The sequence below is a fragment of the Schistocerca serialis genome, chromosome 3 (assembly GCF_023864345.2).
Source record: "Schistocerca serialis cubense isolate TAMUIC-IGC-003099 chromosome 3, iqSchSeri2.2, whole genome shotgun sequence".
NCBI classification, from domain to species: domain Eukaryota; kingdom Metazoa; phylum Arthropoda; class Insecta; order Orthoptera; family Acrididae; genus Schistocerca; species Schistocerca serialis.
This window is the reverse complement of record NC_064640.1, coordinates 979219250-979247073: the sequence shown is the minus strand read 5'-3', so window position 1 is coordinate 979247073 and position 27824 is coordinate 979219250. Positions and strand designations below refer to the sequence as shown.

Below are 27824 nucleotides of genomic sequence, written 5' to 3'. Positions count from 1 at the left end.
AGGGCACTCACGTTTTTCTTTCACAAACCGATGTCATACGAACTGCTCTGGATTCGACGGTACACAGCCCTACCAGGGAGAGAACATTTTCTCGACCACATTATTGATCGATCAGGAGCAAATGCGGAAATCTTTAAGATGAGTTGCGCCCTAACAACGCGTCCAAGGGTTCCACGATTACGACTTAACTCTGCGTTGTTTCTGCGCTAACTCTTGTTCCAGCAGTCTACTGGTAGCAGCGTCACATGCATGACAACGCTCCATACATTACGACGCAGCCTTAGATAAGGGCTCATTACACGGGCTAACGACGATCACTGTCATTTGCATGGCCGACGAGATATTTACCAGGCTTTATTTTTTAAAAAAGTGTGCTCGCTACCGCTCTTTGACGAACATGGTAAACAACAGACACTGTTTCGTCAGTACACAAAACATATTTTCGTAAAAGAGTGGGAACGATGAGACATTTTTATTTACTATTTATTTTTTATCGTACACTTGGTTACCCAGAAGCAAAAGCAAACCGTAGAACTGCTGCTACAACCACATAAAATGAGAAGAGCAGAAAAATTACGTAATTATTTAACAAAATCAATTACGAAAAAAACTGATTATTTTACGAAAGTCTTAGATTAAATCTAATTCTAAATGAAAACTATCATCTGAATTCAGGTATCAGCTGGCAGTATAATAAATTTACCAATGCATAATAGTTTCATGTTCTGGTTATTCGTGATGCATGCTGCCGATTCCTAGACGCGCTGCTTGTCATTATGTACCACATAAATTTTTGTTTCTACTCTTGCTCTCTAATAGTGATAAATGTTTATAGCAAAGGCGGCCGATTACGCCGTCTGTAAACTGCTTGTAAATGTGTTAGACGCCGACAGCAGCGGCGGAATGGTACCGGACGAAGCACGGGCACGAGGACGTACCAGCAGATGGGGTTCAGTGGCTCGCTACAAAGGTCAGAAAAGGCATAAGCCACAGAGCTGCGAGCCTACCATTACGGTGGTGGCCACCGCAAGATGGCGCGCCATTACGCGGCTAATTGAGTTTAAGGCCTGGCCACCATCTTGTCATTATCCCGCGCTGTGCTGTAATTTCAAAACGAACCGCTAATGGAATCCTGAATACGGCGACTCTTCCTGACTTGCACAAATCGTGAAGGGTCCCAAGGCAGCGCTCCCCCGATTCCATTATTGCCTAATGGGTCAGGGCGGACCAAAGATACCATTCCACTCTCCCCGTTCCGCTCCACAGCGGCGCACTTTACCTTAACCAGCATCTGGATGCCGAACAGGAAGCCAAATGTCTCAAAACCTGCATTACTCGTGGAATCATTACGCTGTTACTAAAATGAATCACCTTTGACCATTTCATATTTAATGCTCAAAGCCAAATAAATTATTTTCTTACGTATAACTTATACCTTTCTCGAAAATTACATATTAAAGAAACTACGAATGGCTAAAAATGCGAACTATTGCTACTGTCGCTGCTACTAATAACTTTGTCCAGAAACAGAATAAAACATGTATCAAGCAAATGTTCTCTAGCTATCTCGTCCACGGCACGACTGTCTAAACAAAGCGCAGTTTCAGACACGCCGTGTCGTCCAAAGATAGCGCACACAGACTTCATACGACAACTTAGGACGATGCGAATGAGGTGGGATGGGGAATGGAGCAGACGAACCAATGACGAAGGGAAACATTACAGAACGACATAGGGAAACATTATAGACCGATACAGTCTTTTGATTCCGTCAACGCACTGGTATATGAAGAACATGGCGTCGAGATATTTTTAAGCAACCACTGAACGAATGGAACTAAATCGCGGTCGTTTTAAAACACATTTACATCACCTGGGACTCACCGACAATTCTCTTTACACTTGTGGAGAAGAGCATAATATTAGGATGTCTGGAAAGAGACATGATAGATCGTACACTAAATCAACTGAGTGCGTTACCCCTCTTTTGGGAACAACAGGGTTAGGGCGTATATACTAATATACATAGGTCTCATGGAATTAGAGGTGTCCATATAATCAGCAACATCCTCCAAGTAGGGCGAGGAGGAGGAGGAGAAGAAGAAGAAGACAAGCAACACATCATACGTGAGTGCGGCCACTCGAGGGCACGGACAAGAAACAAAGAATCCCGCTACCTAGAGGACGGACCCCAATTGCCAGTACATCCGATGACTTATCGACACATGAAGTGTATTTAGACACATTTATTTAGTTACAAATAACACACCTTTTGCTGTAACTATAATTTAAATTTTGTATACAGACAAGGGTTTGCATACACGCCAATATAAAAATTATAGTTCTTTCGCTATAAACGGATTCAAATTTGCACATACAGGGTGTTTCACAGTTAATATGACACACTTCTAGAGGTTGTAGAAGGGACATAGTAGATCGAGTCTTACACAGGAACCCGTGACCGTAAACGTCATCCAACGACGCGACATAGCGTCAAAGTTTTAGGCGCTGGAGCCTGTAAATGTTTGTGTAAACATGTTGATTCTGTGATGCTGTTAAAACTTTCTAGGATGATGGTGAAGGATAAATGTGTCAATTTGAGGTAAGAGCACCTCTATCAGAAACGAACGAGTCGAAAGTTAAAAGTGAAAATCATTCTGACACCTCTGACAGTGGAACACGTGCATCGGTACTGCTGTGCATATTGGCTACGTAATATTCAGAGGTGGTATTATGGACCAAAACAAGAAAACATATCAGTAAACATGGGCTCTAAACTGCATGCCTGAGGAGCTATGAGCACTTGTTCATCTGCGCTAGAGTGAAACACATCTCCTCTATTGAGCAAGTGTGGTCATAGCTCTTGAGGTGTTCTTAAGGTGTGCGTTTCAGAACCCATGCTTACTAGACATTTTTTCTTGTTTTGGTCCATACTACCATCCCTGAAAGTAGTATACTTTACAATTTTAGCAACAACAATATTGGTACATGAATTCCACTGTCAGAGGTATCAGAACGGTTTACGATTATTAACTTTTGACTCGTTCGTTTCCGGTATTGGGATCCTTACCACTAATTGATACATTTATCCTTCTCCATCACCCTAGAAAGATGGTAACATCATCACGGAATCAGTCTGTAAGTATGTACACACATACATACATAACCATGCGCCGGGGCCCGTAAATTTGATGCTTTATAGCGTCGTCGGATGACGTTTCCGGACATGGATTCCTATGTAAAACTTTATCTACTAAGTCCCCTCTACAACCTCTAGAAGTGTGTAACATGAATTGGGAAACGCCCTGTAGATAACAGTCAAAACTGACAGTTGTTACTGATACATATAAACTATGGTTGGTTGTATGGTCATGAAACAAAAACCTAATAAATAAATAAAATAAAAGCAGGGGGATATTAACCGACACGATTGCCTTTCACGTAATTTTGTTCCTTACGAAAACATATATAGGAGTAGACTAAGTCTTTTTTTAAAGAGCACCTTCTATTTTTTATTCGGTAATCTATTTCCTCTTTTCAAAACCTGTTCGAAAACGTATCACAGTGTACAGTTCACGTAATCACGAGGTTACTAAATCGTAACACAAAACTAGCTTTCAATCTCTGGGTACAGTGCAGGTACTCTCGGTACTACAGTTGTGCTGTAGTACTCGCATTGTAAATAAGAAAAAAATATTTCAATTACGCTTCTGTTATCTTCTGTTTTCCGTATATGAGTAGCATTTCTATCTTGTCTTAGTTCGTGTACACTGTACTCACATAAAAATCTTCAACTGAGGACGGCTGATTGAATGTCACATGCGCATTTTTCTTGCGTTTCCATTTGTTAACTGTCAACTACAGCAAGAGGACGAGTTTCGGTGTGCTAGTACAGGAGAGTCAAAATTAATTCGGACAGTCCAGATAAATACGACACGTTAAATAATACACCCACTTCTGTGCAGTAAATGGACGAGGGTACCACTTTCTGCCTCCTTTACGCATGGAACGACGGAAAAATTACCGACCGTGTGCCTCCATATGTGTATCCCTCATGGTCCCTACACGAGCTACACGACGGAGAAGCAGAACCATAAAGTTTTGCCAGACGCCTCCCCACTTTTTCGCCAAGCATTTCCCTGTAAGTCCCTCAGCTACGCCTCTGTGGCCGCAGCCTCCATTTAAAAACTGACGGCAGTTGCGTTTGCGTGAAGTTCTCAGTGTTAAGAGACAAGTAACACTGCGTGAAATAATCGCAAAAATCAACCTGGCATGTGCGACGAATGTATCCGTTAGGACAGTGCGGTGAAATTTTGCGTTAATGGGCTATGGCAGCAGATGACCGACGCGAGTACCTTTGCTAAGCACGACATCGCCTGGGCTCGTCACCATATCGGTTGGACCCTAGACGATTGGAAAACCGTGGCCTGGTCAGACGAGACACGATTTCAGTTGGGAAGAGCTAATGATACGGCTGAAGAGTGGCGCAGACCCCACCAAGCCAACAAGGCACTGTGCAAGATGGTGGTGGCTTCATAATGGTGTGGGCTGTGTTTACATGGGATGGACTCGGCCTCTTGTCCAACTGAACCGATTACTGAGTGGAGATGGTTATTTTCAGCTACTTTGAGACCATTTGCAGTCATTCACGGATTTCATTACCCAAACAACGATGGATTTTTTATGGATGACATTGCGCAATGCTACAGGGCCACAATTGTTTGCGATTGGTCTGAAGAACATTTTCGACAATTCGAGCGAATAGTTTGGCCAGCCATTGAACATTTATGGGAAACAATCTGGAGGTGAGATGGTGCACAAAATCCTACACCGGCATCACTTAAAAAAGGTTCAAATGGCTCTGAACACTATGGGATTTAACTTCTGAGGTCATCAGTCCCCTAGAACTTAGAACGACTTAAACCTAACTAACCTAAGGACATCACTCACATCCATGCCCGAGGCAGGATTCGAACCTGCAACCGTAGCGGTCGCGCGGTTCCAGACTGTAGCGCCTAGAACCGCTCGGCCACCCCGGCCTGCGCATCACTTTCACAATTATGGCTTAATATTTTCTGCAGGCGACTTCCAACGATTTGTGGAGTCCACGCCACGACAAGCTGCTGCACTACGACACGATAACCAGGAGGTATCCCACGACTGTCACCTCAGTGTAGGATTCCTGAGGTTGGCGAGCGCGCCAGAGTTAGCCATTATCACGAAACGAGCATTGAAAACAATTCAACGCACATTTTAATCTTTCTTTATGCAATTCCAAAACTGATAGTTTCCCGAAAAGCTGAAAATGATTTGCAACAAACTGGCTCGAAACATTTCTTTCGATCAAGGAAGAGATCAACTACCAATAATATCCTGGATCTTTCTGAACTTCCCGACTTTTTCCTGAGAATTCCCAATGTTCCAAGCTTTCCTGACAAGTCACCACCGGAGTGGTGTATCGAGACCAAAGTTTGCAGAGAGAGTGCAAGGACTCTGCGTAAGTTGTTGACGACGAGATTGTGCGAGGTTGCAGATTTGGACGATTATCCAATAAGGGAGGCGCTGCGACTGAGCGGACGCCGGCGCAGCACGCCAAGGCCGTGCCCGGTGGCCGCTCAATTACGGGCAATTGAACGCGCAAATTCTGCTCCCGAACTCACGCTGCGTCGCTGTTGAAGCTCTCCTTAGCACGACGCCACAACATCCGCGGTACACACAGTCACATTTTCTTCGCTACTGAAAGGCCGTATTTTGTTCTCGCGGTAGTCTCGTACAGCGCATACTACTGCACAAGTGAACTCTTGCCCAGCCGCAGCTGTCACTAATTTGGACACGTGACCAGCTACTATCCAGTTAAAAGTAGTGCCAAATGTCACTCGGGTAGCGAGAGCGGGAGAAGTCTTCCCGGATTGCCATTACTGTCTTTCAATTTACTGAATGTGAGATGGAAAAAGGGGGTTTCTCTGCCGATGCAAAACGGGAATACACGAGCAAGTCGACGGTGTACGAAATACAGAAGGAAGAAAAGAGTCTAGCCTACCGTCGACATAGTGGTCGCGAACGGATCACACTGTCAAACTGGGAAAAAACGGGGAAGGAAATGAACTGTGTACTCCTCAAAGAAACCATTTGCCTTGACCGATATTTTAGAGTAACCACGAAGAAGCTAAGTCAGGTGTCCAGAATGCTACTTTGTTTGGTGCTGAGGGGAGTGGAATATAAGTATCTAACCCAGAAAATACGCATAATTGTGCTACTAGTTACGAATGTCAGCAAGTAACTATACTTCAAACTTAGCGAAGAAACAGCCGGAAAAAAATTATTCTATTTAGGGGATCCGGGTTTAAAAAGTGCCAGACTGAACAGTGATCATTTGTGAAAGACAAAATATAGGTGCTAAGAAGGCACCCGTCGTAATATATTTAGACAGTAAGATAAATTATAAGACCAGAGGTTTGTTTATGCCAGATCCATGCAATGAATACATTACGTTATAAATGCCTAAAAACTGTCAGTTCACGAAAGTATCATTAAAAAACAGGATGATCAACGTATAATCGTTTTTAAACGTATAGCGCTCTGAACGCTCTCCACTTTCTTCTTTTATTTACATTCCACCACACTTCCATACAGGGAACTTTTACGTTTTTTAGTGTGTGTAAACAGAGATTATACGAGGGTATATCGAAAAGTAATAATGCCTCGTAATTAATGAAAACTTTGAAAATGAACATATAACGGCGGATTTAGTACAGATTATAGCCTCAATTGACCTCTATACAACATAACCGTTCGACGTAGTCACCAGCATTTGTGCACATTTGCCGTCGTTGAATCCAGGCATCAAAATCAGTTTGGAAAAATTCACGGTTTTGCTTCTTGACCCATTTTTATGAAAATGATTTAGAAGCTGCTGATTCTGGACTGCTAACGCGTCTGCCTCCTCGAATCACTTCATCAGAACGTTGTCCGCCCCCGGTAGCTGTATGGTCACCGGCACGGTAGCTGAGCGTTTTCGGTCAGAGGGTTAGCAACCCTCTGCAATAAAAAACTGAGTTAATCGATCAACAACGAACTTAAACGGATGTCTTACGACGCCCGCCCAGAGCAAATGCGACGAACGAAAACTAACAAAATTCGATTGGAAAAAAAGAAAAGGTCGGCGTGACGGATTGTCAATCCTCTGGGCCCGGGCTCGATTCCCGGCTGGGCCGGGGACTGGGTGTTGTGCTGTCGTCATCATCATCCTATCATCCTCGTCGACTTCAGGTCAAGACCGGCACCGGCGGACGGTCTGCCCGACGGAGGGCGGGGGGGCGGCAGACCATACGATTAAATAAATAAAATCAGAACGTTCTAGACCAGGGGTCTCCAACTGTTTAGTCCGCGGGCCACTAGGTAGGGCCAAGATCTACCTAGTGGGATTAAAGCACCCTAGCACTCCATGATCACCGTAATGTAAGGCTAGAGAAAAGATGAAATCGCAAAAATCTAAGGTTATGGGAATAGCTAGCACTGAAACGAACTACGATTTTTATTTAATTACATAATTTTTGTTGGTGGACGTACCTGATCGAAATTCTGGCGTATTTTATTCTGGCGAATTTCACCGACAAAAAAGTATGTCACTGCACATTCGTCACGAAAGCGTCCTGCAAAGTTAACGAAATCTCAAAATCATTTTTAGCAACACTATTACTGCAAGACGTATTTTACAACGTAATCAAAAGAAAGTGAAACCTCGCTTAAGAAGCATCTTCCATAATGATTGATTACTAAGGCTAGTCGCCGAAGTGGCGTCCATTTGAAAGACTTGCACGAGACTGGTGTGTAGAATAAAATGCAAAGAATTTTTTTACTTTAAATGTTTTCGCCAAACTAGTCTGTTAACCGTTCTTTTTTTCACTATCGCACGGATTAAATAAATAAAATCAGAACGTTCTAGACCAGGGGTCTCCAACTGTTTAGTCCGCGGGCCACTAGGTAGGGCCAAGATCTACCTAGTGGGATTAAAGCACCCTAGCACTCCATGATCACCGTAATGTAAGGCTAGAGAAAAGATGAAATCGCAAAAATCTAAGGTTATGGGAATAGCTAGCACTGAAACGAACTACGATTTTTATTTAATTACATAATTTTTGTTGGTGGACGTACCTGATCGAAATCATCTGTTCATTGTGGAGAGCCACAAGTTTAACCACGACCTTCCGCTTTGGAAATATAGAGCTCCGACAATATCGCGGTGTATTGGTCGCGATAGGCCTCGAAACTCAATTGTTGGCAGTATAGGTACCACCTCAAATATTTGACGGGCCGGATACCGGGGATGTCCGGCCAGCTAACGCGGGCCGGTTTCGGCCCGCGGGCCGTAGTTTGGAGACCCCTGTTCTAGGCTGCCACCTGTGGCACGTTGTCGGCGGATCGCTGAGCTGTTTCTTCGTTTCCAAACTTTTTCACCAAACGCCGCACATAGATAATCTCGATTATAGCTTCCCTGCACACTTTCCTCATGGATGAGGTTAAAACAACTTGACAATCATGGGCCCAACAGCAAAACTTGAATTTTTCCAAACTGGTCTTGATGTCTGGGTTCAACAATGATGCAAATGTGTACAGATTCATGGTGGCTATGTTGAACGTTTGTGTCGTGTAGAGGACTGTTCAGGCTATGACCTGTACTAGTTCCACACACTGAGGGAGGGAGGGAAGGTTTCGAACAAAATATTATGCCGCAATACTATAAATGACAATGGCAGATCTGTAATTGTTTGGGCAGCAGTGCAATGGAACCCTAATATTACCGCTAGCCAGTACGTGAATGTAACAGCTTTCTAACACGACTACGGACATACATGATCGTCTTCTGCCGTGAAGGCGACCGCTGAGCCTTAGAGCGACCCGAAAGTACGAACTGTGACAGATTGTAAATCGGGCCTGTCTAGCTTCTACTGTCAGTAAAAAGCAAGGTTCCGGAGTGCATTGTGTGCACTAACCCCTTTATCCCTTTCTTTCACCCCGTATGTTAGTGGTGGGATATCTTGTCCAGTAGTTCAGGTGCCGTCCGTATCCGCGCGATGGTACTTCGCTTCGCCGTAGTTCTACCTTAAATGTAGTAAGCGTATGGCATTGTCGGCTGGGAGGCCCCATTCGGGGAAGTTCGGCCGCCAAGTGCAAGTCTTATTTCAGTCGACTCCACATTGGGCGATTGCGTGCAGGTGATGAGGACGAAATGATGATGAGAAGGAGGAGGACACCGCAACACCCAGGCCACGAACGGAGAAAATCTCCAACTCGACCACTCTACATCCTAACAGTTCAAGGATAATCTCACACACATCTCTCGAAGTAACGGAGTATAGCTGAACTAAATACTATCTATTTCGTCGGCTGCAGCATCATTACCGGATTTTCATAGAAATTTAACACAATATCATGAATCTTTCACTCAGCACCGAAGTCACTGTTTTTACACATACTGGCAGATTACAATTGTGTACCACACCGGGAACCGAACTATCTCGCCTGTTGTTATGAGGACAGATCGTAAATCGGGTCTGTCTAGCTTCTACTGTCAGTAAAAAGCAAGGTTCCGGAGTGGGATCTCGGTCAGACAACAAAGTTTCATGCAGCATCACGTTTAGGGAGAGAGTGATAGAATTATTTGTGGGCACGTCACGAAGGCCTTTAGCAGCCAGCATCGTGTTTAGGTTTAACAGGGGACCAGATGCTCCACGCCCTGTTTTGTATGTATTACGCAAATTGAACCACACTTTTAGACTGAAGCAGTACAAAAGCTCAAAAAGAGTTCGCCCAGATAGCGTTGATGGCGATTACAGCTGGCTGCCACGCTTCGTCGCAAGCCCGACACGCGACGCCTGACAGATAAGCCAATTGATGGAACTCATTTTATTGCTACAAGTACATCATAAAGTGGATCCCATGAGGAGGGAGGGAGGGAGAGAGAGAGAGAGAGAGAGAGAGAGAGAGAGAGAGAGAGAGAGATTGTCGGCTCGTGATTTCGATAAGGTGCGCTGATGGAGATATGCACAAACTTTGTCTCAATAGCTGTTACTCTTCAGAAAGGAGATGTAAGTCAGCTATCATTTAGCAGCGTCACTGCTTCGTAACTGTCTAGGTAAAATTATGGATATATGATGCCTATTCTAGAATTCTGTTATCTACAAGCGCCAACTAAAAGCGCAGCAAATACAAAGCACAAGCATTTGACGAAGTACCACGAGATACAAACAGGTTACATGCCGTCGAGTGCATTATATTCAGTTCACGTGCAGCAACTGATTGGGAACCACCTCAGCAGTTTAACCCTATGACCCGGACTGCATTATTCTCACACCACTTTCCAGAGGGACACCTGTCACCGACGTTCGCAGAAGCGCTGAGGGCACAACAACGAGATTCGTGGGTAGTATCCTTTCGGAAGAAAAGTTTCTAGGTGGTTCGGACGACGAGGAAATTTGACAGTGCAGCTTTCATGATTGTCAGACTGCGTCCAAATTACATTCGAAAACTTAAGTGTTCAGCGAGGTGAGGCTAATTGCAAATCTTCAGTAGGATAACAGAGTTAGTTTCGATTGTCCCCAGTCGCTCCTTATAGGAGAGTAAGACTTAGTACTGGTAGCATGTTGTTTCCACCTCCCTCCTTTCAGTACCATATCTAACACTACCAACTCAACCACGAGGCTAAGGTAGCACATCTACACGTCTTCGAGGCGTCATATACGCGACAAGGGTTAGGGACCCTGCAATGAGAGCAATACGGTCTGGTTTGCTATGTCATTTATCTCTGACACCACCAGAAAGGACGAACTTTTGTGCATTTAGATTTACTTATCTACATTTTATAAGGAAACCACTGAAAGCATTCGTTCCAATTATTTCGGTGAAACCTGCGCCACGATTGCTTGACCTAAAAACCTTAACAAACCCGATTTCTTAATTATAGATACACTTCATTAACTCGACGGATGTTTTTTTGGTGAGCGAAGGGCTTTCTACTAATAACAATACGATAGTGGTGATAGTGATAATACTTTACTCAAACGAATTAGTCGTTACTGCGTGTTGTGACAAACCAACCGATAGTGTTTACTTTGCAAACTCCTCGAGGAAATGCTTTGCTATTTCCTTCCTCTGATGATGGACGACCTTTCGGATCAGTTCAAATGGCTCTGAGCACTATGGGACGTAACATCTTAGGTCATCAGTCACCTAAACCTAACTAACCTAAGGACATCACACACATCCATGTCCGAGGCAGGATTCGAACCTGCGACCGTAGCAGTCCCGCGGTTCCGGATTGCAGCGCCTAGAACCGCACGGCCACCGCGGCCTGCCTCGGATCAGTCTGAATCGTATTGGTGAATGTGGTGATGTGGTTCTACACTGTACTGTAACCGAAACCGTGGGTTTAAAAAGTCATCAGCAGAGATGGTTTGTCATTTCAACCAGTTCTTTGGACCGCAGTCTGGTGATCACGAACTGCACATAGCCTCTCTTCTTATTGCCTGCCAAATACAGCTAACGAAAATGTTTCCATCACCGGGAGTGAAAGCATCTTCCTGTGGTGAGCGACAACGCGATGTTGTTTTCATTCTGAAGACTACCCTCGTTAGTGTTATCCTGGCCATGTCTGCATAGTTTCTGCAAGCTACGTCCACTTGAACCTGTCGACTATATTAAAGCCTCGGTCTCCCTCTACACTTCCATCCATTACGTAATTAACTTTTACTCGATGCCTCAGAATGTGTACTGCCAGCATAACCATCGTTTCGTCGAGATGTGCTAAGAAGCTGAAACTTCCTGGCAGATTAAAACTGTGTGCCCGACCGAGACTCGAACTCGGGACCTTTGCCTTTCGCGAAAGGCAACGGTCCCGAGTTCGAGTCTCGGTCGGGCACACAGTTTTAATCTGCCAGGAAGTTTCATATGAGCGCACACTCCGCTGCAGAGTGAAAATCTCATTCTGCTAAGAAGCTCTTTGCTGCACGGACCTATTCTGTGTACCTTTTCATCCATTATCCGATCTTCGACGCCATTGTGAAGCACCACCTTTTATTTCTTCGCCTAGACCATTAAACTATGTTTAAAATTTCTGATGTTACCTTCACTGCTTCTCTATGCACAGAGTGAACAAAATGGGTGATACGCTGCAACCCAATTTGAGTCTCTGTTCGACAACTGCCTCCTCTAGTGTTCTTTGATTCTAATTACAGCAGCCTCGTTTCTGCACAAATTGGACATAGCCTTTTGCTCCCTGTATTTTATCCCCAAAAACTTCGAGATTTCATGGAGTGTACAAGAGGCCATAAAAGTGTAAACTATCACCACGAGAAAATTAAGTTACCTAATTATTTTTGTTTGTTTGTTTATTTATTGGTACCGGTCGACAACCATTGTGAGCACTGAAATTCCCATGTCACAGCACCGCAGCATGATACTAGGGGGAGCCAAAACATCATAACGTAATTCGTTTCAGCTGTTTGAGGCCAACCTAGGAGACTTTCAGCCGTCTCCATTGCCCTGACCCAGCTATAATATATCCGCTATAGTTGAAAACGAACTGTCGCACGATGCTCATTTTTATCAATGGGCTGTGACACATTCTTTTGGCTCCCCTAACGGTGTGCTACGTTACTGTGTCGCGGGAATTTTAATGTGTAACGGGTCTGCAGATACATACCCGCAAACAAATAAAATTTTAATTAACTTTATTTTTGAGGAGGTAATTAAAACGTTTTCGGAAAAGCAGATGAACAATAGACGGCATATTCTGTATCAAGATTATCAATGAAAAAATATAGGACTACAACAAGAGCATCCATTACCTGTTCATAGACTTCCAAAAGACCTACGATTCGGTGCACACAGAAACGGTATGGGAAATCAAGGCAGAATACGGAATTCCTCCAAGAAACTCGTCAGCTTGGTCGAAGTACGTGCGGAGAAGCCAGTAAGTAGGGTGACATACTATGGCTCGGTATGACACTGTTTTGAGAACAAAACTGGATTGAAGCAAGGTGATGCGCTATCCTCACTTATCTTCAACATTGTCATGCAGAAAATGGTAAGTGAAACCTAACGAGCAACAAATGGAAAGATCAAAGATAAACAACCAATATACTTGCCTATGCAGATGACATAGGTTTAATAGGAAATAACAGTAGTTAAATTGAAATGCTGTTCAAGAAACTAAATGAAACCGCCATGAAATTAGGTTTACACATTAATCAAGAAAAAATATAGTACATCATGATACGCAGGGAAAATATGACTACAATACAAAGTGATAACCTTCTCACAGAAAACTACAATTTCAAAACACTCCGAACTTCAAGTACCTTGGTTTAAATATAAATGACTGCAATAGAAGACGAGTCGAATACCTAACTGACTACGGAAAGCAAACAGAGTTTTCCCTCCAAAAACTTCTATCCTGTAAACTCTTGACCACGAAAACCAAGCTGAAAGTCTACAACACAATCGTGAGGCCAGTACTGCTATACGGAGCCGAAGCATGGAGCATGAGCAAAAAATGAAGAGCATCAACTATCAGTCTTCGAAAATAAAATTTGCTGAAACATCTTTAGGTCAAAATTTGAGCAAGCAACACAGAAGTGGGTTTGGAGCGCCAACTAAGAACTAGTTAAGTTAGTCGACCATCGCCAAAGCGAGACGTTTGCAGGCCATGTTGACAGAATGGAACAGTTAGACGTATGACAAGAAAATGGAAGGCACAAGACCTCAGAGAGACCAAGACGCAGATGGCAAAACGAGGTGACCTCAAACTGCAGAATTCTCGGTATCTCTGAATGGGAGGAAGTGGCACAAGACGAGAAAACCTGGAGGCAGGCCGAGCGAGGTGGCGCAGAGGTTAGCACACTGAACTCGCATTCGCGAGGACGACGGTTAAACCCGCGTCCGGCCATACTCATTTAGGTTTTCCGTGATTTCACTAAATCGCTTTAGCCAAATGCTCGGACGGTTCCTTGGAAAGAGCACGGCCGATTTCCTTCCTTAAACCTTTGAAGCCCATGACCTCGCTGTGTGGTCTCTTCCACCAAATCAGCCAACCAACTGGAGGTAGATAGTGAAACGGCGTGGGATCGCCAACGGAGTGAGTGTGTTTAAGTATGACTAGCCTTCATATGGGCATGTGGAATTTCCACTCTTAAGCAAGTGGCCCTCCGACTGTAGACCACGCTCGACAGTTTCTTTCTGGACCACGAATTGAGTGTTTGGCGGCAAGGCGAGCGAGGTGCTCTGGTAAGCAGGAGGCGGTGGCGGCGCGGAGCCGTGATTGGACGGGCTGCTCGCCGCGGCTGGGATGACTTTGTGCGGCGCGAAGGGTGTAAGCGGGCGTGGGCGGAAGAGCGCCAAGACGGAGGGCGCGCGCGCGGGCCGCTAAGCGGGCACATCCTGCTCCCATCCATCACGCAATCACCACAAGTGGCTCTATCCGCAGCCCGGGACGCCTCAAGGGCCCGAGCCAGCGCCCCGTCGGACCACCTGCACTTCGCGCCTCTCCTTGAAGAACCTCACACGCTAATAACTGTCAATTCGCCACTCTAGATCCTCGTCTAGCACAGCACTCTTGTCGGGCGCGAGCACTGGTGGACACTCGTGATCAAATGGAACCGTGTTGTCTTAGCGCAATTCCGCCCCTCCTCCCCCGTCACATCAACTTGCACACAGTGGAGCGGAAGCCGAGCTCGCCCCAGCCCTCGACAACTTGTCGGTGTCATTTCGAACCTAGACCGCCGAGTGACTGCTCTGAAATGAGGAACAGCTCTATGCAGAGTACCCCAAAATCGACTGCGGACAATACCAGGAGTAGAAACGGCCCGATATACAGTTCTAGTCTGCTGACGGCTTTCGCTAAAGCACGCAGTCATCTGCAGGATGAAAGATGCAGTCTGGAAACGATCCTCTCGGCTAGGGCTAAAGTTCTCAGCGATATCAATTCTTCCAGGAGAGCTAGTCCATTAGGAGAGATGTACCTTGATGTTCAGACTGTAACACCAAGAGTACGGAAGGTAAGGTTTAGGATTCGAGTTCCGTTCCGACACGTAGTTTTAACTATTGCAATACCACTGGGATGTATATGTCCCACAGTAGTTTATCAGAGAACCAGAGGGAATTTGCTGCACGTAACTGATACGTACCATGTGTCAACCTGCTTCTTCAGAAACTATTTCACGCGGTATCACAAGTATAATGATCGATGTGGCTGTTACATGGGGCATATGAATTTGCATGTAATAAAGAGCCAGTCATTTAGAATAATCTACCAAAATGTCTAATATTTGTGATTATAAATAACATCAAGAGATGTTTCTAAATACGCTCCAAGAAAAAAAAGTCATTACGATTTCATAATATATGGGTGGTTTATTCAAGAGGAAAGAGCTTCACAAATTGAGCAATTTAATAACCCTAGTGCTGGTTGTCGGACGGTATCCTGCCGCTGGCTGGGGCGTCTCCAAACACGTCTTCGCACTGGAGTACAACTCTGTGGGTCCCGCTTCAAAATGAGCCCCAATGGCCAGCGGTGAGATACTAGCTTGCCATACTGCCCGATAACCAGGGGTAATGGTCTGGGGTGCGGTTTGTTTTCACAGCAGGATCCCTTTGGTTGTCATCCGGGGCACCCTTACAGCACAGCGATAAGGCGACGTCCCGTTTTGCTGCTCTTCGTTGCAAGCCATCCTGGGCTTACATTTCAACAGGAAAATGCCAGACCGCACACGAAGAAAGTTTCCACTGCACGTCTTCGTGCTTGCCAAACTCGAACTTAGCTAGCAAGGTCGCTTATCTCTCCCCAATCGACAACGTTTGGGGCATTATGGGCGGGCTCCTCCAGCTAGCTCGCCATTTTGACGATCTAACGCGCCCTTTTGACAGAATTCTGAAGTTATAATCATTTGTACGGGTGTACATGTTCATCGCATTTACCGATTTTCGTCCTATTAGCGTAATTCCTTTTGGTGCGTCGTTGTTTTTTTGTCTTGGAATGCACATGTATCATTAATGAAAACACAGGATTATCACTCATCTCATCAGAACTTGGACATATAAGGTTCCAGGTTATAATACCAGTGGGACATACATGTTCCACCTCTCCTCCCCTTGAAAAAAAGTAACTGTGAGAAATATTTTTGTCCTTTTATTAGTTCTAAGTGTGACATTGATTAAAATCACCACACATGACTGTCTTCCACTCGGGAAAAAAATGCGTGGTGATTTGATATATGTGTTCTGGATACCAGGAGTAGGTTCTACAGCCCGGGATGTGTTAAATGTGTCCCCAATGCACATAAAATGAATCACGTGTCCTCGAAAATCAGTAACTATACCACCTGAAACGGTTACCAACCAAAAGGTGGTTCGAACACAGCTGTGCTCCGTCCTAATGGACAACGTTATTTCCACACCAGGCATCGGCTTACCTGATCAGATATAAGGGAAACTACAGATTATAGTGGCATCTGAATTGAGGTGACACGACTGCCTGTCACATGCACCAACGGTCTCTACACCTAAAATTCGCATTAACTGATGGAAAACTATCACATACAAAACTCTCATCGCGACAGAGATTACACACAGATACTCGCAAACGTATCGTCACGCGCTGAAATTTTGAGATAGGTAGCGTATTTTGAATTAACTGGATTTGACAACAATCGGTCCGCCGCAGTGGCTGGGAGTTCAGCGAGTCTGACAACAGCACAGAGGTTATTGGTGTGTTGTCTAGGACGAATTATGAATTTGCCTTGGTGGGAAGACTCGAATGGAGTCCACTCAGCCTGGTACGAACGACTGAAGAGAACAAAATTAAAAGCGCGCACACACACACACACACACACACACACACACACACACACACACACACATAGAGAGAGAGAGAGAGAGAGAGAGAGAGAGAGAGAGAGAGAGAGAGAGAGAGAGAGAGAGTTTGCCATAGATCACTGTCTGTATACAGTACACCACAAGTCCTCAACTGGAGCCTTCTACTGTTGCTTTAGTAGCTGTTTGCTTTACAGATCGATGTCCTATTTGACGATATGGTCATCGTATTTAGTTTGTGTACCCAATTCGTTACACGTATAATAATTAGAAGCAATACACGTTGGATTCGTCACCCTTATGCATAAAAATCTGATTCAATGATGAGACAACGGGATTGCTTCAATCCTTACGTCCGCTGCCAATCTATGAGATCCTGAGATTGTTCCATACAAAACGTGCACGAGTTAACTCGTGCATGAACAATGCGTATCGCCGGACACTTCCGTCTGCCAGTAACGGCACATCTATCTGAGAAGTGGATACCTCAGTCGGTGCAGGATGTCGAAAGCACGAAGCTGTGGCCTATGAATTCATGATAGATGAAGCGACGCTACGCATTTCACAGGTATTATTATGTAAGTCGCGTGAGTTTGAGCAACTACTAGCTATTATGTGGGGGCAACCTAATCACTACCTCCAATGCATCATAACTATCCGTACGGGGCCTTTACCCCCTGTATTTACAAAAGGACATTAATTGTTTATCCTAAACATAAGGATGCCTTTTTTGTCTCTTTATACTAAGAAGCAATCGTGTAAGGCAGCCCGTACAAAAAGGCCTATAACTAGTGGTACGAATGTTCAGTTCTAATTTTCTTTGTTTCGTTTTGCAATGATAAAGTGTGACATGTAAAGAAAAAAATCGTTATCCTCGACATCATCAGCTGACCTTACGTTAATGAGCATCTGTGTCTCTGCAATTACAGGCGTTTCCTTTTTTGTGTTTTCGTAGGAAGCACACAAATAACATTTCTAATTTAAGATCACACAATTATCAGCACTTATCCACGACAGGTCTACCATCATTTGACGTCACAAAAGTAGTGACACGCTGATCCCCCATCTCATGTTTAAAAAATGGAAGTATTTGTTTTACTATTTCCAGGAATAATTTAACTACTCTAAGAAAATACTTCACTGGCACTGGCAGCGCCCAAGATGACAGTATGCTATTGCCGTGATCATTGTACTGAAGCTAGAACTCAGTAGCCTCGAAGTGACGCCGAAAGAGGTAACCGTACCCGTAAAACAATGCATTCTCGTGAAACTCAGATAACTATACTTGCAACACAACCTTGCATCTCCCTGTAACTGGCCAAAGGAGTACTGTTACGGGATTCTTGGGCAAAAGAAACAGGGAAACAGAGGGGCACGAAGCCAGCTGGACACTTAGCTTTCAGCCGGATCTCTGAGCCAATACCGTCAAATCGGCCACTGTCTAACTGTACTGCACTTCGCCATCACTGTCGTTTCCAGCTGTTCTGCAAACGCATATCGCCAAAGCGCCGTGAAACTTCTACTGACAAAAGATATCGGATTGGTGGTAAAAATAACGCCTAACATGCAAAAAGGCATGGATAATTTTAAGCTTTTTTTGCTTGGTGCACATCTTCGATAATGGTCTCTTTTTCTCTATTACTTTCTCGTTTGCCTGTCGACAATTTTTTGATATCTGAATGCTGTGGTTATGTGCTATTTATGTTTTTGCCGATACCTTTGTACGGTGCAACAGCAACTATATCACAATTTGAAACTTCCTGGCCGATAAAAACCGTGCCGGACCGAGATTCCAACTCGAGAAATCTTCCTTTCGCGGGCAAGTGCTCTACCGACTGAGCTACTAAAGTACGACTCACGACCCGTCCTCACGGTTCTGCTTTCGGCAGGACCTCGTCTCCTGCCTTCCAAACTTCATAGAAACGTGGGAGACGAGTTATTGGCGGAAGTAAAACTGTGAGGACGGTTCTCGAGTCGTGCTTGGCTAGCTCAGTCGGCAGAGCATTGCCGCGAAAGGCAAAAACCTCGAGTTCGAGTCTCGGTCTGGCAAACGGTTTCAATCTGCCGGGACGCTCCATATCAGCGCATACTCCACTACGTAGTGAGAAATTCACTCCATAATACAATTTAACTGTTCCCATTTCTTCCGTCTCTTAAAAGGGTGGGACTCCGTAATTTCTAAAATTTACAGTAACTACTTGAGGAGAAAATGTATCCGTGAGAAGTCGTTACATGTCACTTACGCTCCAAAAGGCATTGCGTACTTGGATTAATGTTACAAAAATAATGATTACGTACTACTTCTGTGAATGGCCTATCAAAAACCTCGAGGAAATCAATTATTTCATTGAGTTTATTACCGCGTGCATTTCAATTAAGAATATGGTGTACTGTGTAAATTAGTATGAACAGCAAACTACTCCATATTTACGGATGAAACAAAGAGTGCATTTTAGGCGGGAAAATTATACTGTGACAGTAAGCCCAGCAGTACAACAAATTTTGTGCCTTGCGTTATTTTATACAAAAAATGTGGATTACATTTTGTACCTCTATAGTATGCTAGTTTTAAAAACCATATAAATTGTAGTTCTTACACAAAATAAGATATATCTTAAAAAAATACCCATGTTGTAGATATCTCGCAAGTACAGTCGGTGAACGTTCGTTTGTGTCACATTTATTCACTCATTTGCCACAAATCACCCGATATAGATTTAAAGAAGTGGCAGAGTCAGTAAAGAAAAATCTTATCTAATTTGTCCGCTGACAAACTACGAGGGCTATTCGGAAAGTAAGCAACGATCGATCGCGAAATGGAAACCATAGTGAAAATCAAAACTGTTTTATTTGTAACAGTTAGCTACACCTTCCAGCTACTTCCCTGAAAAGAGCGACGTGACGCTACCTGCAGGCATGGTAGAGACACTGCCCAACATATCTGTGCGAAGTTTCAATGGATTTTCACTGTTGTTTCCATTTCGTGACCGATCGTTCCTTATTTTCCGAATAGTCCTAGTAAAATGTTCGCCACCCCGCAAAGGTTTACTTAGACACAGAATAGCTTCCTCATGACAACGCTTCTCAACGAGTTTGACTGTACCGCATACTCATTTCTGTTATAAGAAGTTTCGCCTCACGCCAATAATCCCACACATACTGCTTTATATTTGAGTCGGCTGTATACTCAAGAGTACGTGTATAAGTTCCCAGGCTTTCCACTATCTTGATAAATGCGTCGCTGCAACGTTGGATGTGAGACTGGGAAACGGCGGAGCCTAGCGGCTGTCAACATGCGTTCCTTCGTACCAACTCCAACCTCTCCCTCACTTTCGCAGTCCTTACCATCACTTGTCTGATAATAGCTTCATAATCGATTTGCATGCTATATAGCTCTAGAAATCTGGCTAGAAGCTACACTGGAGGCGAAGATTCCTTTCCTGCAACAAACTTTTGCCATTTAAGGTCACTGAACCGCTCAACATGAGCTGCCTTACTACGTGGAACAAATATAGCTGTCTCAGTTTCACGAATCACGTTATCGGCTGGTTTAAGCATCCAATTCATACGTAATCGTCATCTCTTTCGGTGCACGAAAACTGAGCGTTCGCTATGAAAGTGCATTATATTACAGAGATTATCGGTAATTCGCTTGTGATGTATTTACTTCTACAGACAGATGAGTTTTGTTTTGCCACAATTTAACATCAACGTAATACGGGCTTGAACCAGTACACAGTCCGCAACATAATACGGGTTTGAACCAGTACACAGTCCGCAACGTAATACGGGTTTGAACCAGTACACAGTCTGATTGCAAATCCCGTGATGTAATTCTAGTTTTGTAACTGTTCTTGTATCGCGTATTTAAGGCGTGGATGGGGACATGACGAACACAAACAATTAGAGAGAAAAAGAACTTAGGGTTGACCGGTCAGACAGACTAACCGCACTCGAACAGAGCGCGTAGCACACTGAACGACGGAGCAACACGAGACGCAAAGCACGAAATAGTCCAGTAGACCATAAATGGGAATACTTGGCGTACGACAATAAGCATAAAGATAGTTCTAAAATGAAATCTGTGTGGCTACTGAGGAGCTTACATGCGGCGTATAGTACGCAGGTGCGCGTTAGGTAAAGCTCCATTTCCATTCGTTCGTTCATCATTCACTACGGGCTGTGTGTGCATTCTTCCGTTGAAGTATGCTAACACATAACAAAACCAAAAACAGTCTGTGAGAGCGTTAAGTTATAATTCATCCCCCCTGCCGACCGCAGTGATTCATCGGCCCCTATCGCTGTCTTTTATGCAACCCGTAATGTACTACCTGGTCTTCAAAAAAAACTACGCGCAACATTTTCACATATTCCCGCTCGCTACGCGTGAACTTATTCCCAGAGCAAGAATGAACACGACGTTTTTTAGTAAATTGAATGTAGGTAAATTCTATACTGGGATACATTACCGCCGGAAACCACGGTTTTCGAGTTATTCAAGAAAAACGTACTAAAGTGACCTTCAAATGCACCCCGCTGCCGCACTCAGCCCCCACCAGACAGGAATTCTACCACTCTACAAAAAGTTGCGATTGCGCGAACATGCGACATTTTCTGGTTTTGATTGACTGGCCTCATTACGCCACCGGCTTAGTACAGCACATGCAAGTTGTAAAATTGACGTCTGCGTAAATTTTACCGAATGATTTTATGAATTTTTAACAGCATAAAATGAAGAATTACATCGTTGCATTGGTCACGCTTTCTGACGACACTACTATACTTGTAAGGGTTAAGTTTGGATCGAATTGTCAAAGCAGTTAGTTTCAGCGTAACGTTTACAAAAGTAGTTTTTCTTTTATTGCCCTCACGGGCACGTTTAAGTTAACGTTAAGAAATAGCCCAAACAAGAGAGACCAGAAAAGGTCAAATATCGGGAATAGTTCGTGTAGTCGGATATTTTTGTACGGTGGTAGGAGCGAGTACCACGAGCAACATAGGAGGGTTGCCCAGAAAATAATGCACCGCATTTTTTTTTTTCAGCTGAAAACAATGCTACGAATGCGAAACGTTACTTATGCATTATTTGAAGTCTCCAGAGTGAGCGCACCGTTTCCCGTCACTTCCGCCAGATAGCATAGCTGCAGGACAGTTTCAAAATGGCGTCTGTAAGTGACGTGCCGTCATTGAATTTCTAAAAAAAAAAAGTTCAAATGGCTCTGAGCACTATGGAACTTTACATGTATGGTCATCAGTCCCCTAGAACGTAGAACTACTTAAACCTAACTAACCTAAGGACATCACCCAACACCCAACCATCACGAGGCAGAGAAAATCCCTGACCCCGCCGGGAATCGAACCCGGGAACCCGGGCGCAGGAAGCGAGGACGCTACCGCACGACCACGATTGAATTTCTCACTGCAGAGAAGGAAACTGTGGGGAATATTGACAAACGGTTGCGCAAAGTCTACGGAGCATCTGCTGTCAGTCAGTCGCTGGGCACAGAGGACTAGGTCATCAGAAGGCAGTTTGGCGGAGTTCCAAGATTTGCAGCGGTCGGGGAAACCATCCACGTCTGTCACACCTGACAGCCCTCACCTAGGCCTCTCGGACTTCACTTGTTTGGGCCATTAAAGGATGCCATTCGTGGAAGACATTTTGAGGACGATGAGGAGGTGATTCACACAGCGAAGCACTGGCTCCGCCACCAGGACACGGACTCGTACTGACGCGGCATACACGCCCTTGTTTCGCGCTGGAGGAAGGCCATAGACCGAGGTGGAGGTTACGTGGAAAAACAGGGTATGTAGATAAAACACCATTCTTTTGTGTGTGTAAATCTCATTATGTTCAATAATAAATTGCCGAAGAAAAAAGAATGCGGTGCATTACTTTCTGGGCAACCCTCGTACTAGAAATCCAGACTGGTGAGGGATGAGTGTGCGGGGCGGAGGTGCGTTTGAAAGTAACTTTGGTACTTTTCCTTGAATAACTCTAAAACGGAGGCCCCCAGCGAAAACTTATCATAGTACAAAATTTAACTACATTAAATTTTCTACAAAAAATATCACGTTCATCTTTTCTGTAGGACCAATAGTTTGAGCGTAGCGAGCCCGAGAATATGAAAATCTCGCGCGTGGTTTTTGAAGGCCCGATAACGACAGCTGTAGGGGCAGCTGAATCAACTAACGTGTGACAGTTCTTATACATTAACATATTTTCATAATTGTTGTACTTCTGGTAGTGCCCTCGAACCGACTGCGTCCTGTTCAGTTTTGTCACTTTCCAGTTCATCAGCCCGAACAGTGGCAGGGCGGAACCGGTGCGAATGCCAACCTGGCGAGCGATTAGCGGCTGTTGCGGATGCGAAGCTCCAGTTCCCAGGGCGCGTTCTCACCGGCTACCTGTGCGCACAACGTTCCCGTGGTCAGGCGTCTTCCCCGAGAGTACACAGCTACAATTAAACACGTCCTGGCAACGAAAGCGGTACGCGGCCTAACTGATCTAGATTACTATACCACTAAACCGGCGTAAACCCCTGTTGCAGGTTGTCTACCTAAAGGCCTCCAAGGGGTAACAAAATTTTATTTTCAACATCTCATACAATTATACACCAAATTTAAAATGCTGACCTAATGTACTTGTGGGTTCGTCAGCAGAATGAGGTCTCTTGCAAAAGTTGGTACCTCAATACGGCACCATAAATAAAGACAGTGGCTGTAGGACGTAGCAAAATGGTTCAAATGGCTCTGAGCACTATGGGACTTAACAGCTATGGTCATCAGTCCCCTAGAACTTAGAACTACTTAAACCTAACTAACCTAAGGACATCACACAATACCCAGCCATCACGAGGCAGAGAAAAACCCTGACCCCGACGGGAATCGAACCCGGGAACCCGGGCGCGGGAAGCGAGAACGCTACCGCACGACCACGAGCTGCGGCCGACGTAGCAAAGAATCGGAGACGTCGGCATAGACACCTCCTAGTGTCCCCTTACGCCGCCGTAGCCGAAAAGTTATTTGTGACCGACCGCAGTGTCGCTCAGGCCACACTATATAATTGGCAACCAATTACCAGCCATTGCTTACGACGACAGCTCCAGCCAGGTGCGAACACAACTGTTATTCTGAACTTTATATCAGTTAAAGAATTGAACTCTGACATGAAACCATTATTCTATACCGAAGTCCTAAATGTTGCAATTCTCAGCTACAGTATAAGTTACCCGTCATCTGTGTGGACGTTACTTCCTCCAAAGTTCAGTATTTACCATGTTCAAATTTGAATAAAGTACTATAAATTACTAATTGTGTGTGTGTTTTATATAGTATCTGTTCGACGTCCTACTGAACTACACTTGCTACAATACGCCACACCGCTACTCATTAACAGGTATCTTCTTACGTTCAAGGTTTAGCACAGTAAGTCATGTTTTAAAGTTAGAAACTATGTATAGATCTTGAGGCTGCGTGACACACAGCGTGCGCAGTAGTCAGGATATGTTCATCCAATACTGGAGAATGAGAACGCTTAGCGACCTCCTCAAAATTTTCCACATATTTTCGAACCAATTCGCGCCAACCCCCCCCCCCCCCCTCCCACACATACACACAGAAAATAATAAACGGAAGGTAAGATAAACAGGTTTTAACGTACCGTCAGCATCGAGATCATTAGAGACGTAGCACAATCTCGGAATCTGAAGGATGGGCAAGGAAATCGGCCATTCCCTTTCAAAGGAACCATCCAGATATTTGCCTGGAGAGATTTAGGGCAATCACGGTAAACCCTAATGACGCTGGGTGTCATCCTCCGGTATGCGAGTCCAGTGTGCTAACCACTGCGCCACCCCGCTCGGTAAATAAGAAAGGGAAACATTTTTATTGCTTACTAAATGTTCTCTGTACACGCTGTCTGAATTGCAGCATCAGTCACTACATTTTACTTTACTACCAACTCTATTCGCAGACTGCATCCACATACATCACTGAAAGTACCTGCATAATTATATCATCGTACGACACACAGTTCAGGAGATATGGCGTTTTTATATGGGAGTTGTATTCTTTAAACACACCCAAATGGGCTACGGGCATGAAGTCAACAGCACCTACTTGCATCACGTCAAGATTTTTCCTCGTCCTTCAAAGCAGAAATCGCAAATAGACTTGTTTCACACAACGGTAGCAGTTCCACTTCGGTGTTCACTTAAAAGTCCGCTGCATCACACCGCACTGGTGTAAAACTCTGGATATCTAAGAAATGCGCACGACTGATTATCGTAACCCATTTGACACACAAAATGCAATCCAGTGATTGGGGAATGCATTATAGCTTTGCAGGGCTAATATGAAAAGGCAGGGCTACGCAGAAGGAAAAGTATTGTGTGATTGCAGTTTCAAACTTATCAATTAATACTCGTAACGACGAGTCACTGATGTGTACTCGGGACAACATCTGTACAGTTTGCATTTCCTCTTCCGGGCAATGAAAACTCAAGAGTGATGGAGATTTATAGGGACAGCCGGGATTGTATCATCCGGAAATCTAGCCTTAGTCATCTCGAATTTGGTTTTTATATGGTTTAATGAATGGCTTATGGCAGATGTTCAAATGGTGCCTTCGAACATCTCACGGCTGTTTTCCATTCTTATCGCTATGCAGTTGTGTTCTGTGTTCTGCCAGACTCGATGCCTACGTCGGGGGTTCCACTCTGTACTTCCATCAGCCATTATTCCCCAGGAGACGTCTTTACCAAACTATGACGGTGTGATGTGGCTGGTATCCGATGCGATTGCGACGCTACTGAAAATCGCTCTCTCTCTCTCTCTCTCTCTCTCTCTCTCTCTCTCTCTCTGTGTGTGTGTGTGTGTGTGTGTGTGTGTAATGCAAGTAGCAGGACTCCGTTGCGGGGGTCAATGTCTAGGCCAGAGGGCGGCAGCTCACAGGCTTCCGCAGGGTCCCCGTCCACACGCGGCACCCTGTGCGACCCACCCACGCGTCTTCGTGAGCACGCGGGGTGAAACCGAGCGTCGTACACACACACACACACACACACACACACACACACACACACACACACACACACACACCCCTGCCATCTACTCCGCGTTGCTTGAACGGCGACTGTCGTCGAGGGTACTTCACATTAAAACCACAGATTTAACGTCTTCCAAAACTGTCATAATGTTTGTTTGCAGCAGTAGAAATACTATTTTTTCCTTTTTCCTATGGGCTTTTAAGGTCTCTACACATCTAAATACAATTTTTAAATTTTAGTACTTTACTCTTACAATTTCGTAGCTTGTTTTAAATGGTTTAATTAGGTCGAATACAACATTTTTGCTCAATTACATGGAAAGCTGTAACTACTTAGACACATACATTCAGAATTAAATAGTATGTCGTATCGCTGTAGGTCAGTTAAAACGAAATTGAGAATAAAAACCGTAAAGGACGGTACACACTGGCCTACGAATTTTGTGTGTGAAAACTTTTTTAAAAATAAAGATATCGTTACTGTAGAATGTTTGACTTTGTTGACGGAGCCACAACCGCACCTCTGCTTGCACAGCTGCAGCAGTATCAAAGAGAAGACCTCGAAGGTGTTATTTAAGTTCCGGAAACAGATAAAAATGTGATGGGCCCACGTTGGGACTGACGGATGAGAGTGAACCCGGGGCGTCGATGTCGCCTCGTGGGTGGTCTGCCATTGTCGTGCTGAACAACAGGCTGCTCCGTATGTGGACCAACTTTCCGAATTCGCAGCTCGATTACAGCACGCTGTTTTTCACACGTCGACATAGTTGCACTACACGCCGTCATATTACACGTAGGGCTGCAGCTAGGTTGACAGGGAGAATAAAGATGCAGAATGTTAATAACGTTTGTTTTATTTAAAAAAGGTTTAAAAGTTTAAACACAAAAAATTCGGAGGCATTACTCTTCAACATGCCCTTGTAATTAATAGATTTGCATTACTTACGGAAGTACAACCGATATATTGTTACATACGTTTAGAAGAGTGAGTTTCAGTTAACTGTACTAACTCGTTTAAATTAACAGCCAAAATCAAATTTACATGTTTCTTCTACCTCAATTTAACAGTGGTTCATGTGGTGGCATATTAATATTTCTGCACATAAGAACACAGAGAATCTTTTTCCAGGGACTTTACTTCCTATTCTACAATTGTTAGGCTCCAGTTACTGGCTTGTTAAACCTTTATCAGTCTCACTGTCGATGAATAAACAACTAATTGTTATCTAGTAAGCGCAGTATGGCAACACGTCGTGCAATGCCAATGTGAGAGCCTTCACAAGGCGCTAGAATAAGTTAAAGTTTGTAAGTTTTTCGTGGCATACGTTAGAAATACGAGGCGAATAACAGCGGAAATACTTCTCTCTTCCGCTATACGATATCCGTCGATTGCGTTCACCTGCAATATTTCTAGTGTGTGCCACATATGGAATATGTATGCTATAAATGACGAAGGCCAAAGTTACAAAAAATAAATGAATTGACAGTCATAAACGAAATTATTTATTTTATTCTTGTAAACACTCGCTTCATCAAACGTGCGGAATGGCTGTCGGAATACAGACCAGTGATGCATTTTCCACTATGCAGGCTAGCAAGCACCATCGCACAGCTATCCGGGAAACCAGATCCGGCGCCCCCCATTACTCGCGCAATTACTAGTTGCAGGGAGAGAAGCAGCTGTCAGTGTTGCCGCACGGGGCTTGTGGAGTTCGTTACGGTGGAGATATTTCCTGCAGACCTGTGTCAACACGGAGAAGGCGGTAATCTCCCTTATGCTACAGTTGCAGCCGGGATTGCTGCGATAACGAAGGCGCAGTGGCAGCAGAAACCCTAGCCGTCAGAGAGAGAGAGAGAGAGAGAGAGAGAGAGAGAGAGAGAGTGGGGGGAGGGCTGGCTTCAGCTTCCGAGAAGG

The 27824-nt window shown here is 44.4% G+C and overlaps 1 protein-coding gene across 1 annotated transcript in view; it reads right to left on the bottom strand.

The window, feature by feature from the left end:
* LOC126471420 (neurogenic locus Notch protein) overlaps positions 1-27824 on the bottom strand; it is a 381291-nt gene that overhangs the window by 160452 nt on the left and 193015 nt on the right. The window lies entirely within an intron of this gene.